The sequence below is a fragment of the Cervus canadensis genome, chromosome 3, assembly GCF_019320065.1.
Source record: "Cervus canadensis isolate Bull #8, Minnesota chromosome 3, ASM1932006v1, whole genome shotgun sequence".
NCBI lineage: Eukaryota > Metazoa > Chordata > Mammalia > Artiodactyla > Cervidae > Cervus > Cervus canadensis.
Window position 1 is genome coordinate 57,937,205 of NC_057388.1, and position 19,635 is coordinate 57,956,839.

General features: G+C 40.0%; 1 long non-coding RNA gene across 1 annotated transcript; it reads right to left on the minus strand.

The window, feature by feature from the left end:
- Positions 1-1,611: 1,611 nt before the first annotated feature.
- Positions 1,612-19,300, minus strand: LOC122438392. Its single transcript, XR_006268537.1, has 3 exons — positions 19,087-19,300; positions 17,546-17,607; positions 1,612-1,925 (listed from the first exon to the last, which is right to left on the minus strand). It is a non-coding gene; the product is annotated as an uncharacterized LOC122438392 (long non-coding RNA).
- Positions 19,301-19,635: the final 335 nt, after the last annotated feature.

Consider the following 19,635-nt stretch of genomic DNA (forward strand, 5'->3'; position numbering starts at 1 on the left):
CTCATAACTTGACTATCACTCTCAAATGAGGCTTTTGTCTAAAAGACTGAAGAATCTGTGAGCAAAATTTTAAAAAATAGAATAAAAGAAAAATATTATATAAACCTGTCTAAAATACTTTTTAAAACTACAGTTTCTAAAAACATCAAAATAGTTTTTTTTTCAGTACCAATTTTGATTTCAGAAAAGATTCCTTATAGAAATTAAAACTTAAAACATGAAATTACCTTAACACTTAAAAGTGCCTAATTCCACTCATTCATATTTAAAAGTATAAGGGTTTATGAAGAGAACTGATCATCCCTTTAAAATGCTTATTTATTTAAAAAATTTTAAAAGTCAAAAGGGTTTATGAAGAGAACTGATCATCCTTTTAAAATGTTTATTTAAAAAATTTAAAAAGTCAAAACTGAGAATAATGCCAACAGGGCTTTCTGCTGGCTCAAACGATGAGATTTTAAAAATTAAAAATAATTTTTCTTATCAAAATAGTAAAACAAGTTTATTTAGAAAGATTAGAAAATAAAAGTAAGCAAAAAGAAATAAAACTCTCACCACAATTTGACTATTAACTTCTGGTTTATATATTTCCAGAAAGTCTTCTTTACATATGGACTATGTAAGTGAAATGGGATATTACTGAACATAGTTTTTGCAATTTGGTTTTCACTTAATGTCATTCTATTTCCATACTTATTTACCTGTATATAATTTTTAAAAAGCAGTATAATATTCCAATGTATGGCTATGCTATGCTTTATTTAACCTAACCTTCACTATCAGGTATTTAGCCTTTTTACTATTATATATAATAATATAAAATTACTCCTACATTTTTTTTTAAATTTGGGGAGAACTATTTTAAGTGAATAATCTAGTAGGTATACTTTGTGATAGTTTTGAAATTCTGCAGTATACTTAGAGGAATACTTTTAACAGTTATAAAGTAAGTAACAGTGTATCCACCACTATCCAAGTCAAGAAAAAGAACATTACTGGCCCCCAGACACATCCTCATCCCTTCCCAACTACAGTCCTCTTTTAAGATTCTGACAAGCATCATCAAATTGTCCCTTTCCCCTTAGGTGTCCATCTGAGAGAAGGATTGGGGAGTAACTGCAGTCTGTTGGTTCATGGACTTAATAGAAAAATATTGTTGAATTACATCAAATGACACGTCGGCAGTACTAAAACTGTACTTTTGATTCACAAACAGTATTTGAAAATATAATTCCGTTTTGAATTTCAGTTCACTGTGACTGATATTTCACACAGTTGTAGGCATTTTGGCCAATACTGACCTGTAAGGGAAGCTCTACCCACGCCAGTAAGTGTCCAACAAAAGTGAGACACCCTCGGGTCTCATTAGTACAGAACTGGGCTGTTTTCTCAGTTTCTTGGCCTTTTTTTCGGGTAGATCATCTCAGTGTTTAGACTGATGCAGCACTGGACTTTGATGTGGGTTTAAGGAGAAAGGGGTATGGGGAATAGGAAAAGGGCCTGGGAAGGAAAAGCAGTGCAGCCTACTTTTATTGGTATGGGACTTGGTTCTCCAAACTATCTGTGTGAATGTACAACTGACCCTTGAAGTAGGAGTCGGGGGTGGTGATTTAGAGTGCTGCTCCCCAGCCCCCGGACCCCACGCAGTGGAAAATCCACTTCAATTTGCCGTTTGTTCTTAGTATCCACACTTCTGCATCCTTGGATTCAACCAGCCAGGGACTGGGGATTGTGTATTTCTTTAAATTTTATTTATTTATTTTTGGTTGCACTGGGTCTTTGTTGCTGCGTCTCTGGAGCTCCTCTCTGGTTGCAGCGCATGGGCTCCTCATGGTGGTGGCGTCTCCTGTTGCAGAGCACGGCTTCTAGGGTGGGGGACTTCAGTAGTCGCAGCACTTGGGCTCAGTAGTTGCAGCTTACAGGCTCTAGAAGATGCAGGTTTCAGTAGTCATGGCACACACGCTTAGCTGATCCGTGGCATGTGGAAGCTACCTGGTCCAGGAACCAAACCCCTGTTCCCTGCATTGGCAGGTGGATTTCCAACCACTGGACCACCAGGGAAGTCTGATCGTGTATCACTGAAGTGTGTAGTTACTGAAAAAAATCCAAGTGTAAGTGGACCTGCTGTCCAAACCCATGTTGTTCAAGGGTCAACTGGGTATAGATACCTGATATATGTATATGTGTATGTATGTATATAGTCTTTTACTCAGAATTCATTTCCCTTCACTTTTCTAGAGAAAAAAATTATGATGGCTTTGTAATTAAATTATATAATAGATATGGGCCATGAACAAAACGAGTGACATCTGTAGCTCTGAGATTTTCATGAAAATATATTTTAAACATATGGTAATGGCAAAAGTGTAGTGAAATTAACAAACTTAAAATTTCCTTTTCTGACCCTAGAAGATTAAATAAGTTACTGCCAAGTAAAAGAAAAAGAGGTGTAATTAAAATTTTGATACCTTGCTATAGGCTTGGGAACCCTGGATATTAAGAGAGTGAATGACAGTAACAACTAGCTGAAAGTGACATAAAAGTTTTATTTGAAAAGGCCACTATTTGTAAAATGCAGGAATATCCTTTCTAACTATTTAAACTCGAAAGAAAACCTTCAGATGTCAATTTAAAGTAGAGGAGGAGGTTCATAGTTTAAAAAATTATTTCAGAGGTATAAGGACAACACTTTTTGGAGACCATTATCTTAGGTCCTAAGACCAACTTGCAGCCAAGTGAAGTTTCCTTTGTGATATGCCTTCTTCTTTCTCCTCTTCATCCTCTTCCCTGTTCTCCTCCCCCTCCTTTTCCTCTCTTCTACCTCCTTTTCATCCTTCATCATCATCAAATGATTCTCACTTATTGAGGGATTACTATGTGCCAGTCACTGAGCTAAGCAGTCTGTATACATTATTTAAAAAAAATTCTAACAGCACCCCATGAGGTAGAAATTACTATCCCCATCTTATAGTCAAGGTACTAAGACTCCTGGTAATAAATGACAGAGCCACTTTTGAGCACACGTTGGGCTGATTCTAGAGCTTATGCTTTTGACTATTTCTATTTTTTTAAATAGTGGGGTTTGGGCAAAAGCCTCACCAGTGCATTGGCTAGCCTTGAGTTTACATGTGATTTCCTATGGTGCGTGTGTTCTCAGTTGATAAGTCACACTCTGCAACCCTATGGACTGTGGCCCACCAGGCTCCTCTGTGCATGGGATTCTCCAGGCAAGAATACTGAAGTGGGTTGCCATGCCCTTCTCCAGGGGATCTTTCCAGCCCAGGGATGGAACCTGCGACTCCTGAGTCTCTTGGATTGCAGGCTGATTCTTTACTGTCTGAGCCACTGAAGAAGCCCATTTCCTACGATGAAAGTGTTAGTTGCTCAGTCATGTTCAACTTTTTGCAACTCCATGGATCTTCCCAACCCAGGGATCGAACCCGGGTCTTCCACATAGCAGGCAGGTTCTTTACCATCTGAGCCACACAGGGAATGCTAAATAGATAGGATTTAAGTTAAAGATCCTGGGTCCTAGTCATTTCTTACATCCTTTCCACTAAAGATATTACTAGCAATTGAAGGGGGAGAAAATGAATTCCTAGTAGAAGGGGATTATTTGAAGGTGCTTAGATGTCTCCTTCCCCTGCAAATTTTACCTTACTTAGTCTTATAAGATTGTCCTTGAAGAAAAACTAATCAGTTCTATGGAGGATAGTAATTTGAATCCTGAATCTTAGTTTGATTTTTCTGGATTCTTTTCAACTCCTGTTAGCCGAAAGTAAGTTTTGATGGGAAACAGATTAGAGAAAACCGTAGGTCACTGGACAATCATGGTAGGTCTGGGAGAAAAGGAGAAGGATGCAGAAAAGGGGAGATAAGAGAGCAAGAAAGTAAAACTTCTTACTTCACAGTCTCAAATAGGGTCAAGTCTACATTTACACTTATAAATGTGAAGGAGTTTAGAAACAATATAAAATACCATGTATGATAGATACATTGTTTTTGTCTGCTAATAGCCCATCTAAGACCCCTTACCTCTTTCCAAGTCCATGGTTCTTTCAGGACTGTCAATCACGATGCCCTGCCTTCTACCCCACATGGTCATCATGTGACCAAGATGGGCCATTCAGAGTACTATGTCTTCAAGGACAAGATGATTCCTTAGTGTTTTCTTCTTTTTTTTTTTTTTGGCTGCACTGCACAGTATGTGGGATCTTAGTTCCCTGACCAGGGATGGAACCTGTGCCCTCTGCATTACAAGGGCAGAGTCTTAACCACTGGACGGCCAGGGAAGTCCCCACGGACAAAATGATTAATCCAGGGTGGGCATCAGAGCCAAGCAAGGATAATCAGAATCCTTTAATGAGATCTGGTGTGTGAAAGCACAAGTCCTACATAAATAGACGAGATCTCTGTGTTGTGTGTTATACTCAGTCATGTCTGACTCTCTGTGACCTGGTGGACTGTAGCCCGCCAGGCTCCTCTGTCCACGGGGATTCTCCAGGCAAGAATACTGGAGTGGGTTTGCCATGCCCTCCTCCAGGGGGTCTTCCCAACCCAGGGATTGAACCCAGGTCTCCTGCATTGCAGGTGGATTCTTTACCGTCTGAGCCACCAGGGAAGCCCTTGAGATCTCAGCTGGCCATTTTTCCTACTGTGGAGAAAGCCCAACAAGGAATGATACGGATAATATCAATGGGAAATAAATGAAGAATGGGAAAGATGATTCCTGAATCTATTCATGCCTTTTTGATAGACTATTATCACTTGCCACAAAATGGACTAAGTGATGTATTTTTGACATATTTTAAAATGTTGGATGACCCCACATGATATACTAACAGCAGGATTTTTCTAAAGCAAGTTAAACAATACCAAATTCACGGGCTTCCCTGTGGCGCAGCTGGTAAAGAATCCATCTGCAATTCTTATTTACATTTAGATTTATTTTCAATTGATTTAAAAATATAATGGGCCAATGTATATCAACAGTTCAGATCCCTTGACTTAGTAATCATTCTTATGGGACTATATTTCAAGTATAGGGCTAAGCAAACCAGGATGTTTACAGAAGCATTCTTTTTAATAATGAAAAACTATGAATCTACATATCTAAGAATTGAGAAATGATTAAAAAAAATTATGGCGTGTTGATACAGTATTTTGAAACTTTAGCATTAATAAATATGGCTATGTAGAAATAAAAAATAATCAAATAGAAATTTAGAAACCTATAAAAACAAGTGAAAAAAGGAATTTCTAAAATTGCGTGTGTATACTATTACACCTTTATAAAACTCTGTACATATGAATTAATTATAAATATGCACTCAGAGATAGTGGAAATCAGAGGAAATAAAAAATAATGATAGTTGCTAACTTAGGATGGTGAGGGCATACAAATTAGACTAGGATTTCTTATAAAGTTAACAAATGTTTTAAATAAAAGAAAATTGAAGCTGATAAATACCCTATAAAATAATTTTTTAAAAAAAGGTTTATGTTGCTAATAGGACAAAATAAGACCCATATGTAGCTTCCCGGGTGGTGCAGTACTCAAGAACCCACCTTCCAATGCAGGAGACTCAAGAGATGTGGGTTTGATCCCTGTGTCACGAGAGACCCATATCCAAAATGGAGGTTTCTAAATAAATTTTGAAAAACAACAACAACGAAAAATAAACCTGGAGAACCAAGATGTAAATGGTGGGGAGCAAAGAAGACCATCTCTCATATGAACCTGAGAAAAAGTACTAATTTACACTGAGCTTTGTTTTCCTTCTTTAAGCTTATTTTCTCTCATACATACAAAATAAAATGCTACAAGTATATAGTAATTATAGGAGACTATAGTCATATGTGCAATACAAAAAAAAAAATCGATTAAAATCCTGAGTTTGGCAGAGAAGTTAGTAGGAAAAGGCCTGTGGTATGGCTAATCATTAAATGACAGAGGAAAGTGTATAAGAGATAAGAATTAGTACATTGTTGAAATTTCTGTGGTTTTTCTTTTTCTGGGCAGATAACAAGCAAGCATGCTTACAGTTTATCAGAGAGGTTGCTTTTGGCTCCCTGGGATTCCTAGCAGATATCTGAAGAGTGATGTCCTCCCATCACTTAGGAACTTTGTCCCTGTGACGATTCTGTAATCCTTTTGTTGACCTCATGGGACATCTCAATTTGGCCCAGATTTTTGCCCTGTAGTTCTCTTAGACACTCTATTGTCTGCTATTGCATACATGAAAGAGGACATAGACGGTTACCCCAAATCCTACAAATATGAAAGCCAGAAGTGGTGTTAAATAGAAACAAATAGGAGACACCATAAAATTCACGGGCTTTTGTATCAATAAATAACTTTATCAATTATTAACTGAGTCACCTTGAGCAAATTACTTAACTCATTTACATTTTCTGTAGAATGAGTATTATAATTTAGTCAATAACATTCATTGTTATTAAAGAAAAAGGGGTTGTGCTAGGCAATAGTGATAAAAAATTTAAGGCATAATATCTAGCCTCAGGGAGCTCACAGATGATAAATATCAAGAGATAATTATTGCATGGTAAGCGCAACAGATTTCTCATGGAAGCACAGACAAACCATCTAAGGATGGGACAGGGAAAGTTTGAAAGTGAGGGCTCAGGGTTTATCTTGAAGGGATTCAAAGAGATCACGAAAGAGATCACTATATAAATGCCCGGAGCATACCCCACATTTGTAACAAGTACTTGATTAATTTGCTGTCCTCATTCTGGAGTGACCTTAGTTACAAATTCTTGCAACAGAGCTGAGCATTTTGTACTGGGCAACATCAAAGTTGTGAAACATAAATTCTTTCAGGGAGATAAAATCAGGCATTCTTTAAGAATGAGCATTACAAAGACTATAGACAAGAAGCTGTCTTATTACTCTCTAAAACCTGGAATTTAACAAATTTTCTTAGTCAAAGCTAGTTTGCTGTTTCAAAGACTCAGCCTTGTTTACAAACCCCAGGGAGTCACGACACAAAGAAAGAAACTAAGGAGAAAAAAAAATGTGAACTCAAAGACAAGATTTTTCCCAAGAACTTTGACCTTTTCTATTGACCAATTATGAAACTATTTAAAAACTGTTATGCATGTTTTTGGAAACATTTTTCAAGATAAGACAAAAAGTACAAAACCTCTGCAATGTGAAATACTTTGAATGAATGAAGTGGGTTTCTAGCACACAGTAATTGAAGTACTTGACCTAGCTGTCATTCCCTTTCCTTATCCATGTCAGTTAAATCAGTTATCCTGCTGATCCCAGATCTGGCCTCTGAATCTTAACACAACTACTTGGGATACCACTACCAAAATAGAGAAATTGCTGTAGTTACTGGAAGTGAAATGGGAGGGATGGTAGAGAGGGCGATGAAAAAGGATGAGGTTGTCCTTAAGAATGGCAAGTGTGCACAGGTTGGATGCATGAAACAAGTGCTCGGGCCTGGTGCACTGGGAAGACCCAGAGGGATCAGGTAGAGAGGGAGGTGGGACGGGGGATCGGGATGGGGAATACACGTAAATCCATGGCTGATTCACGTCAATGTATGACAAAAACCACTACAATATTGTAAAGTAATTAGCCTCCAACTAATAAAATAAATGGAAAAAAAAAGCTCAAAAAAGAAAAAAAAAAAAAAAAAAGAATGGCACAGTGGAAAACAGGCCTTAATAAGGGGGAAGTGGACATACATGCCTGGTAGTGAGAGGTCCATCTTACTTTCTGGGGCATAGCTGGGCCTCTCTGAACTTACAGTCTCAGCTGGGCCTGAGATAAGGCAGTGGATTGGTTTTAATGAACATATAAGCTGCAGGAAATGTGAGAAAAAGTTGGGAAAAGCTGAGGAAAGGAAGAATCATGTCAAATTACTGTTTGCCTCTTGCCCTCAGCCCACTTTAATACAGCAGGTCATAAACTCTTCCTCACTTTCCTCTTTTTTTTTTTTTTTGGCTGAGAAATAAACTGGCTGGATTGTAGAAGGGCCTACTTCCCTTACTCTGTTTTGTTTTATAGTTGTGAGTCTGTCTTACTTTCTTCTAAGTTGTAAACTCCTTGAAGGCAAGTACATCTTACAATTCCTTGTGTCCTCTGTAATAGTAACACAAATATTATTGCAAATGGTGAACAGTAAATATTTTTGCAGTTGAGCTAAGAACTGGTATTCATCTGCATACAGTGGTCTCTGATCCTACAAAACAGATCCTCATCCTTTCAGGGGAGTGTCTTCCAAATGGCACTATGACTAGGAGTTCATCTCAGTGGCAGTGTCTCCTTTAGTCAGGCCTGGTCTACAAAAAGAGGAACAGAGAGCTTTACAAGGATGTGGGGACTCCCCTCTCATGTATTTCTCAATGCCTTAGGGAAATGAGCGTCTTCTGGGCCTTCTAATGGAAAGCTGAAGGGGGCAGGTGGGGTGTGCAGGTAACTCATGATACAGTTTAACATTCCTATCTTCCTAGGCCATTGGATTCCTTTATTTACATGATGTAGGTGGCTCTGGTATCTCAGCTGCATTAAATGTAGGTTGAGTCCAGGTTTCAGTCAATCAATAAGTAAATTGTGAGAGCTCCCTTCAGCTTCATTAACTAACACATTAAACCTGGAATCTCTACAAAGTGCACTTATATCCAAAATTTGGCTTAATCTAGTGTTATATTTCACCCTCTGGGATCTAACACCCTTAGGATATACTTCCTGTTTCTACTGATCTAGATTAGTTAAGTCTTGCAATTACTTTGGTGTGTAAGCTATTTCTTCCTGGGTTAATGAGTGTTCCTGTCCCTGTGAAGCAGGCTGACATCTAACCTGTTATAGGTCTAGGGGCAATAGGGGGTGGTTCACCACCCTTATGGCAGAAAGTGAAGAGGAACTAAAAAGCCTCTTGATGAAAGTGAAAGAGGAAAGTGGAAAAGTTGGCTTAAAGCTCAACAATTCAGAAAACTAAGATCATGGCATCTGATCCCATCGCTTCATGGGAAATAGATGGGGAAACAGTGGAAACAGTGTCAGACTTTATTTTGGGGGGCTCCAAAATCACTGCAGATGGTGATTGAAGCCATGAAATTAAAAGACGCTTACTCCTTGGAAGGAAAGTTATGACCAATCTAGATAGCATATTAAAAAGCAGAGACATTACTTTGCCAACAAAGGTCTGTCTAGTCAAGACTATGGTTTTTCCAGTGGTCATGGATGGATGTGAGAGTTGGACTGTGAAGAAAGCTGAGTGCCGAAAAATTGATGCTTTTGAACTGTGGCGTTGGAGAAGATTCTTGAGAGTCCCCTGGACTGCAAGGAAATCCAACCAGTCCATCCTAAAGGAGATCAGTCCTGGGTGTTCATTGGAAAGACTGATGCTGATGCTGAAACTCCAATACTTTGGCCACCTCATGCAAAGAGCTGACTCATTGGAAAAGACCCTGATGCTGGGAGGGATTGGGGGCAGGAGGAGAAGGGGACGACAGAGGATGAGATGGTTGGATGGCATCATCGACTCGATGGACATGAGTTTGAGTAAACTCTGGGAGTTTGTGATGGACAGGGAGGCCTGGCGTGCTGTGATTCATGGGGTCGCAAAGAGTCGGACACGACTGAGCGACTGAACTGAACTGAACTGAACTGATGGTGTGTCTTGTGGAGAATAAGAGGCCCTTTTAAGGCCTCTTCCCCAGGTAAAGTTATCACAGGGTTTTTAAGCAAAGGAAGGCTAGTCTCTGGAGGGCAAATGTCTTTCTTGAATACAGGGAGCTTAGAGTGACTTGTAGTTTCAAGATGATCGGCTTTATTTCTAATAGAGCAGCTGACCCATGCCAATTTTCAGAATCCTGTTGTTTCCCATTGAGTGCTTTAACTTTTAGGTAAACATTTAAAAATTAGCCACTTTATTTTAGTAATAATAATAATGATGATGATAATAACATTTAAAAAATGCAGGTTGCATCCACTTTTGGTTTTCCTTCCTCTTTCTTAGTATCCTTTTTTTTTATGCCCAGTATATTTTGTTTTTCTCTGTAATCCTGGTCTTTTTTCTCTGTTCATTTTTTCCTGTTTTTTCCTTTTAAATTTTTTATATAATTTTTAAAGTTTACACTCCATTTACACTTATTACAAAATATTGGCTATATTCCCCATACTGTATTATACATCCCTGTAGCTGATCTTACAGCCAATAGTTTGTACCTCCCACTCCCCAGCTCCCCACTGGAAACCACTGATTTGTCATGTGAAAAATTTGATGGGTCCATGAGTACAACTATCACTACAATTCAGCAATCCTTAAAATAAAATTTTTGCTTGATTTTTTACAATATCACCCCTATGTCTGAAAGAACCAAATGATTCTTTATAGTTATCACAAAGGCTTTCTGGTCTTAGACTGTGACTTGCCCTGAGAGTTGAAAGACATGAGCTTGTCATTTTCTTTCTCTAAGTGCTAAAGGACACTCAGAAGACTTTATCCCATATCATTGTCCTTACAGACATATTAACTGCCACTAACAGTCAAGTGTAGCAACTATTTGGGCAATCATTTGCGTCAAGATTAACCACAACTGAAAGTCTGATTACTTGTAATGCCCTCATCTTACTTCTCAACAGGGAGGAACCCAGCCAAAGGACATGACCAAAGCAACCCTCAAATTCTTTGTGTGTTTATCTCCTGGGATCACTACTGATACCAATTCTGTATCAGTTAGGGTCCTTTCAAGGGACAGAAATCAAACAATATTTTGAATACAGAAGGTTAAATATAAAGAATCACCACTTATAACAGGGAACTGAACTGATAAGGAGATGGCCAGTAAGGAATTAAGAGAATTCTAAAGATTACAGGAAAATCAGATATAGTGATGATCTACTGCCCTTAGGGCCGAGATAGACCCTCCTTGAAGAAGAGCAGTAACTGTGGCTCATTTCACCTCAGAGAAGTTTGCTGAGGATGCACAGCTGCCTAAGGGGTCTGAGGGGAAGCTGTTCAAGGACAGCTTTCTATTGGTGGTACTCCATGTGAAGCCATTTGATGGGGTTCCAGGGAAAGCTGTTGCCTGAATGGCTGTTGCCTCAAAAGTTGCCTGAGAGGGTTCCTGGAGAAGCTGTTCATGGGATATGCTACACACTGCTGGCCACAGGACATTGCTGGAACTGAGGGCTGCAGAAGCCACCCACGCTGTCAGAGCCTGTCTAAAGGAGCATACTACACCACACAGGCAGAGAAACCTCTTCCCTCCAGTGCCCTGTGCTGACAAAGCTTAGTACGATGAGAGCTGGGAAAGGAAAAATAAGACATGCTGAGCATGCACACTTCTATTATCTTAAAACAGTCAATGAAGAGTGTTTGGGGCCCTTGAGGCAATAACTTGGTAACTGGTTCAATAAGCCATTTCCTTTGATTGGAAAAACCTTACAATGAAGACTAAATTTTGTGGTGGTTCTGAAAGACGTTACAAAGGGCCCCTTCAAGAAGCTGATAAAAACTGTGGACTCTCCCTCTGAATAAATGCACATGTACACAGTGCTACAGATAATTCAGGGTACATCTCTAGACTCAGATTAAGAACCCCCAAGTTAGGCCAATGACTACTTTCCATGTTTACTTTAGTAATTAAAGTTATTTGAATGTAGTATAGCAAAGTTAATATTCCCAAACTCAGTTAAACCATATTTGCATTTAGCAAAAAACATGTATAAACATTTGATAAATAAGCCAATACAGCTGTGTGTGTGTGTGTGTGCTCAGTCATGTCTGACTCTTTGTGACCCCAAAGACTGTAGCCTGCCAAGCTCCTCTATCCATGGAATTTCCCAGTCAAGAATACTGGAGTGGTTGCCACGTCCTCCTCCAAGGGATTTTCCCGACCCAGGGATTGAACCCACATGTCTTACTTCTCCTGCATTGGCAGACAGATTCTTTACCACTAGTGTCACCTGGGAAGCCCAGCCAGTAGAATTTGATAGTTGTGATTTTGAGGAGAGGAAATTGGTGAAAGAGCTCTGAGAAGTGAGGGGCCAGAGGAAAGGTAAGCAGTTGTAAAACAATTGCCAGGTTATTGGGATTTGGACTTGGATATCTGCATATAGAAAGAACAGGGTATCCATTTATGACCTGCTATGCTTTGGTAAGGTACATTATTGTAACTGGTCTCCAGTATGACAGGTGATCCTTATCTCCTGGTATTCATGCTCCTATCTACTCTCCTCTTACAACTCAGAGCTGATCTTTGTGACCAAATAGAGCATCATGTAGGTGACAGTTTATGGTTTCAGAAATTAAGTTACAAAAGGTATTGCTGCTTAAGTCTTGGTCTCTAGTCTCTCTAATTTTGGAGGAATCCAGCTGTCCACTGCAGAGATATTCAAAACCAGTCCTGTGGAGAGACCCACATGAGGAGGAACTGAGACTTCACACCAAAAACCAGCCCAACTTGCCGCCCTGGAATTAGGTCCTCCAGTCCCAACTGAGCTTTCAGATAACTGAATGCCAGCTGAAATCCTGACTGCAACTTCACAAGAGACTCAAAACCAGAACCAACAGCAAAGACGTTCCCAAAATTCTGGCCCACGGTTTTGGGGACAACTTGTTTTGCAGCAATAGATAACTAATACATGCATTTAGGTCAAAATTCTTTAGAGGGTGAAAAATATAAGGGGTTTCCCCTTCCTTCCTTCCTCTGGTCACCCAGAAGAGGCCAGTGAGATGCCATTTGCTATAATTTTCTCCAAGCATTATCATAAATCAATCAATGGATTAAATTATCAGAGAAATTAGACTTCAGTCATAGCCAAATGGTTGCTCTAAGAATTAACTAGACACATAAGTTTCTGAAGAGCAGGAAATCCAACTGCTAAAGTAGCTTATGAAGTTTTATATTAATACAGAAATTAGTAGAAATATAGATGTGTCCTTATGAAGACTATTCTAGGGAAATCACATGTGAAAATGTTCATTATGATCACGTAATTGAGGAGGGTTATGCAAACTAGTGTGTTCAAGGGTGCGTCAATATTTCAAGTGATCTGGAAACTATTCTTAAAGATGGTTGACAGATCTGGGAATATTTAGTCTGGAGAAGATGCAGACAGCATTTAACCATTTAAAGGGTAGATATGGAAGGAAAAAAAAATATTCTGGATTAGTCAAGATGAGAAAAGTGGCCTATGACAAATTACAGCAATTTTTATAAATTTTAAACTCACAATAATCATGGCTTTTTAACAACATGTCATACAGTAGTAAAAACTGTGGTGCCCCTTCTGCCTGGAAGGGTTTAAGCCAAAGTTGGCTGATTGCCTTTCAGAAATATAAGCAAAGTGATTCTGGCAGTACATGGAAAGTTGATCTAGAGGACCTCTAACATGTTGTTCCTGAAAGGCTTTTCTTCCTGAATGTGTCTTGTTATATATGAATATCTTTAAATAAGACAGTTCAGTGGAGTGGAAAGAGTGTGCATTACAGAGGAATCAGAATTCTATTTGGAAGTTACTAGCTGTGTGACTTTGGGCAAGACACTTAGCCTTTCTGAGCTTCACTGCCCTCACTACCTCTCAGGGCTGTTCTGAAAATTCATTAAATGACCCATCACTCAAATCACCCATTTGGCATTTAATGCATGTGTGGTTTTCTTCCTTCCATTTTCTACAATATGGCTTATAATCAAACATCTGGAACCAATTAAGATTTTGAAAGTGCAATGTTGAAATGAGCTAATTTTCCTAGGCTTCAAGTGTAGGATTTCACTTGTTTTTAAACAATAAATTTGATTGAGATTTGATTAGATGCTTTGTGGCACAGCATCTTAAGGAAAAATACAAGTTTGGTATAAGAAGAAATAGAAGGAATCGGAAGCCAGATGGCCAATACCATTTTTGAAATCTGCAACTGCAAGATCATCACTTAACTTTCCTCCCAAGACAGTTATCAAAAATAAAAAACCAAAACACTGAAAACTACATTATTCAACATCAGAAAATATGTTAACTTCCAGAAAGGTATTCCAAGTTTAAGTAAGAAAAACTTGGTAATAAGCACTTTTCTTTAAAATTTTAAAAGAAAGTGGAATCTCACAAGAGTCCATATAAGCTTCTCAAGTTGCCCTCCTTCTCAATGAAAAGAATTGGAAGTAAATATCTCACAAAGACTGGAAATTAATTTTATTACTTGCAAATAATTTTATTTAAGTGTTTTGCTGTCAACAAATAAAATTACTCCATGGGCAGAAATCATCCTGAATTACTGAACTAATTACTAAGGTTATGTCTATTGAACAAATAGTTAATATTATTAAAGTGGATTTGGTTTTAAAAAATCATAAATCCAGTATTACCTATTAGTATCCCACCCTTAAGCACCTGAAAGTGGAAAGACTGACTGGCTCAAATTTGGGAAAGGAGTATGACAAGGCTGTATATTGTCACCCAGCTTATTTAACTTCTATGCAGAGTACATCATGCAAAATGCCAGGCAGAATGAATCACATGCTGGAATCAAGACTGCCAGGAGAAATATCAACAACCTTAGATATGCAGATGATATCACTCTAAAGTCTCAGTAGGTAAAGAATCCGCCTGCAAAGCAGGAGACCTGGGTTCGATTCCTGGGTTGGGAAGATCCCCTGGAGGAGGGCATGGCAACCCACTGCAGTATTCTTGCCTGGGGAATCCACAGGGACAGAGGAGCCTGGCGGGCTACAGCCTAGGGCTTGCAAAGAGTTGGAAACAACTGAGCAATTAAGCACAAGAACCACCCTAACGGCAGAAAGCAAAGAGGAACTGAAGAGCCTCTTGATGAGGGTGAATGAGAATGAAAAAGCTGGCTTAAAATTCAACACTGAGAAAAACTAAGATCACGGAATCCAGTCCCATCACTTCATGGCAATTAGAAGGGGAAAAAGTGGAAACAGTGACAGGTTTTATTTTCTTGGGCTCCAAAAATCACTGAAGACAGTGACTGCAGTCATGAAATTAAAAGACACTTGTTCCTTGGAAGAAAAGCTATGACAAACCTAGATACAGTATTAAAAAGCAGACATATCACTTTGCTGACAAAGGTCTGTCTAGTCAAAGTTATGGTTTTTCCAGTAGTCATGTATGGATGTGAGAGTTGGACCATAAAGAAGGCCGAGCGCCGAAAACCTGATGCTTTTGAATGTGCTAGAGAAGACTCTTGAGAGTCCCCTGGACTGCAGGGAGATCAAATCAGTTAATCCTAAAGGAAATAAACTCTGAATATTCATTGGAAAGACTGTTGCTGAAACTGAAGCTCTAATACTTGGGCCACTTGATTTGAAGAGCTGATTCACTGGGAAAGACTGTGACACTGGGAAAGATCAAAGAAGGCAAAAGGAGAAGGGGGCGGCAGAGGATGGGACAGTTAGATGGCATCACTGACTCAATAGACATGAATTTGAGCAAACTCTGGGAGATACTGGAGGACAGAGGAGCCTGGTATACTGCAGTCCGTGGTGTTGTAAAGAGGCTGACATGACCTAGCAACTGAACAACAAGTAGTACATAAACACTCTCATTGCACACTGTCTTTAGCAAATGGTAAGTGAAATGTGTAGTTCTTTCACATTTCCCTTTCATATCTGCAACATGGACAAGGAACAAACAGCTCATAGTGGCCTCTAAATAACTGCTGACTTGTATACACTACATGCTAAATATTTTTCCTATCCCAAATACCAAGTTAAACACCACCAACCAATATTCTGGGGACTAACCTTTCACTGATCAATGAAAAGAAATAGAGAAAAACCATAGAATGGGAAGGACTAGATATTTCTTCAAGAAAATTAGAGACACCAAGGGAACATTTCATGCAAAGATGGGCAAAACAAAGGACAGAAACAGTATGGACCTAACAGAAGCAAAAGATATTAAGAGGTGGCAAGAATACACAGAAGAACTATACAAAAGAGATCTTAATGACCCAGATAACCACGATGGTGATCACTCACCTAGAGCCAGACATCCTGGAGTCTGAAGTCAAGTGGGCCTTAGGAAGCATCACTGCAAACAAAGCTAGTGGAGGTGATGCAATTCCAGTTGAGCTATTTCAAGACCTAAAAGATGATGTTGTGAAAGTGCTGCACTCAATATGCCAGCAAATTTGGAAAACTCAGCTGTGGCCACAGGACTGGAAAAGGTCAGTTTTCATTCCAATCCTAAAGAAAGGCAATGCAAAACAATGTTCGAACTACCGCACAATTTCACTTATCTCACATGCTAGCAAAGTAATGCTCAAAATTCTCCAAGTGAGGCCTCAACAGTATGTGAACCAAGAACTTCCAGATGTTCAAGCTGGATTTAGAAAAAGGCAGAGGAACCAGAGATCAAACTGATCTATTTGATCATCGAAAAAGCAAGAGACTTCCAGAAAAACATCTACTTCTGCTTTATTGACTATGTCAAAGCCTTTGACTATGTGGATCACAACAAACTGTGGAAAATTCTTAAAGAGATGGGAATGCCAGACTACCTTAACTGCCTCCTGAGAAATCTGTATACAGGTCAAGAAGCAACAGTTAGAACTGGACATGGAACAACAGACATTCCAAATTGGGAAAGGAGTACATCAGGGCTATATAATGTCACCCTGCTTATTTAACTTATATGCAGAGTACATCATGCAAAATGCCAGATTGAATGAAGCACAAGCTGGAATCAAGATTGCCAGGAGAAATATCAATAACCTCAGATATATAGATACCACCCCTATGGCAGAAATCGAAGAGGAACTGAATAGCCTCTGGATGAAAGTGAAAGAGGAGATGGAAAAAGCTGTCTTGAAACTCAACATTCAGAAAACTAAGATCATGGCATCCAGTCCCATCACTTCATGGCAAACAGATGGGGGAAACAATGGAAACAGTGACAGACTTTATTTTCTTGGGCTCCAAATCACTGCAGATGGTTACGGCAGCTGTGAAATTAAAAGATGCTTGCTCCTTGGAAGAAAAGCTATGACAAACTCAGACAGTATATTAAAAAGCAGAGGCATTACTTTGCCAACAACAATCCATATAGTCAAAGCTATGGTTTTTCCAGTAGTCATGTATGGATGTGAGAATTGGACCATAAAGAAAGCTGAGTGCCAAAGAATTGATGCTTTTGAACTGTGGCATTGGAGTAGATTCTTGAGAGTCCCTTGGACTGCAAGGAGATCCAACCAGTCAATCGTAAGGGAAATCCATCCTGAATATTCATTGGGAGGACTGATGCTGAAGCTCCAATACTTTGGCCACTAACTCATGGTAAAGACCCTGATGCTGGGCAAGACTGAAGGCAGGAAAAGGGGATGACAGAGGACGAGATGGTTGGATGGCATCACCAAAGTTGTGGACATGAGTTTGAGCAAGCTCTGGGAATTGGTGATGGACAGGGAAGCCTGGCGTGCTGCAGTCCACGGGGTCGCAAAGAGTTGGACACAACTGAGTGACTGAACTGACCTGAACCTTTCATACACTGTTCTACACACATCACATATACACATAATTTAACAAAAATGGGATCATATTTACATACTGCTTTTATTGTGGCCAAGTTCAACAGCATCAAAAGCATTTTCAGGTATTTAATTTAGGTGGCTGTAAAGAAAAAAAAAAAAAATCATTTGTCAGATACTCTTATCATCTTTATACTCATATTTCAATCTCTTGAATGTTCATTACATTTTAAAATGATTTTGTCCATGTTACTGAATTTTTGATGAACCCTACTTTAGTGTCTATCAGTAAAATGTACAATCTGTCTTAATAATTAAGGTATATTTCACTAATAATGTACACTTCAGCGAGCCAAGTGAGATGACCACATTATTCTAAAGGATTCCCGGAAGTGTGAGTCAGGAGCATTAGTGATATGAGCTGCACGGTTGGTTGGTGGTGTCCAAGCAGTTGCAGGTCGGGAAGACTTCCTGGCTTAAAAAGGAGTTGGACATCAAAGAATTCTTACAGCAGTCACTTGGGACTTAAATGGTGGCTAATTATGCCATAAAGGATCCAGTCTCTTTCAATTGTTCTGGTCTGCCATCTTTGTGTTTATAGGCCTTTGTTCTATCTGTTGCTTCATGACTGAGCTGTGGCTGCCCCACCACTGGCATCATATTCCTCCAGGAAGAAAGACAGGTGTAGGGCAAGGATGAGCTCTTGTCTACAGAACGTGTTCACTTGAACATTCTCCTAGAAGCCCCAGTAGCAACTTCACCTTTCTTCTTATGGGCTATAATTGTGTCAAAAGGCTGCTGCTAGATGAAAGGGAGTCTGAAAAAGTGTTTGAAGCTAGAATTAAGTTAAGGTTCTATTAAAATGACTAGAAAAAGACCTGCTACAGAAAATACAAGTCCTAGCAAGTTGTTCTCATTCCATGACAAGAAATAAAGGAAACTTCACTCTTACTTCAGAAGCGCATTACGGGTTTATAGCTAAGATATGGTAGGTGTCCTGTCACAAAGAAAGAGGTGGAGGAGAGGATGTAAGGGATCCTGCTGCATCAGCTGTTGAGAGGAAGAATCTCCTCTTGGTCACTAACTTTCCTGAAAGTCTTAGGAAGCTGAGAGGATTAGAGACCAGGTCTCTAAAGCCCCCTGCAGTATCTGCTTGTATTCACCTACAAGTGGACGCCTGGAGCTGCGCAAATACGCATCTAACTTAACTTACTGCACTGACTCCTAAACCTGTGCAGAGAATAGAGAGTCAGCCAGCTTGGGGCAGTAGCCTGAACCTTCGCGGTCCCACGTCTCAGGCATAAAACAGAAAAATAACACTGCCATCGGTCTTCATCTCTTACTGAACACAAGATACCTGCTCAGTAAACAAATACTTGTCAACTTCTGAGAAGATGAAGAGGAAGGACATGGAAATTAATGTTTAGTTGAGAGACTGCCATACGCCAACACTGTACCAAATGGTTTACATAGCTCATTTACTCAACAGCACGCAGTCAGGTAGGCATCATCCTCCCCATTCAGAGAAACAAACTGAGGTTCATAAAAGTCAACCTGGATCACAAGGAAATTACAGGCAGACTTCAGGTTTAACTGAAAGCCTTCCCCATAAGCAACGTACCCATAGTCTCTCCTCCACTAAAGATCCAGGTACCGTGCCTTGCACACAGTCGACACAAGAAATTTTGGGCAGAAGTTTGATTCAGCATTCGACAACTCTAAGGATGGAGCAACACTTCCCAAGTCTTCGGGGTGTGGTCAAAACAGAATGTGCTAGTGCTAAGGCCCAAGTTGCTGCTGGAGAAGCCGGGCGGAGGGAATGGTCTGCCGTTGAGGGCTCGACACACCCAAGTGGCTTCCGGGCGACCCAAAATTTGGCCCAAAATGTCGGGAGCCAGCCACGGCGGGCGGCGGGCGGCGCTGACAGGACCTGGAGTGCCGCGTGCCGGGGCAAGCCGCCCGTGACGCACTTCCGCCCTGCGTTTTCCGGATTAAAGGGACCCGGACCTTCTTCACAACAACAACAAAACCAGCGCGCTCGCGGCCGGCGCCCCGACTCTAGTCCCCGCCCTCCTGCCACCTGCCGCCTCCTCGGCCGCACCCAGCAGTGAGCCGCGGCTCCCCTGCTCGAGGGGTCGGGTGGAGAGCGGACCGCGCCCTTCGGCCAACT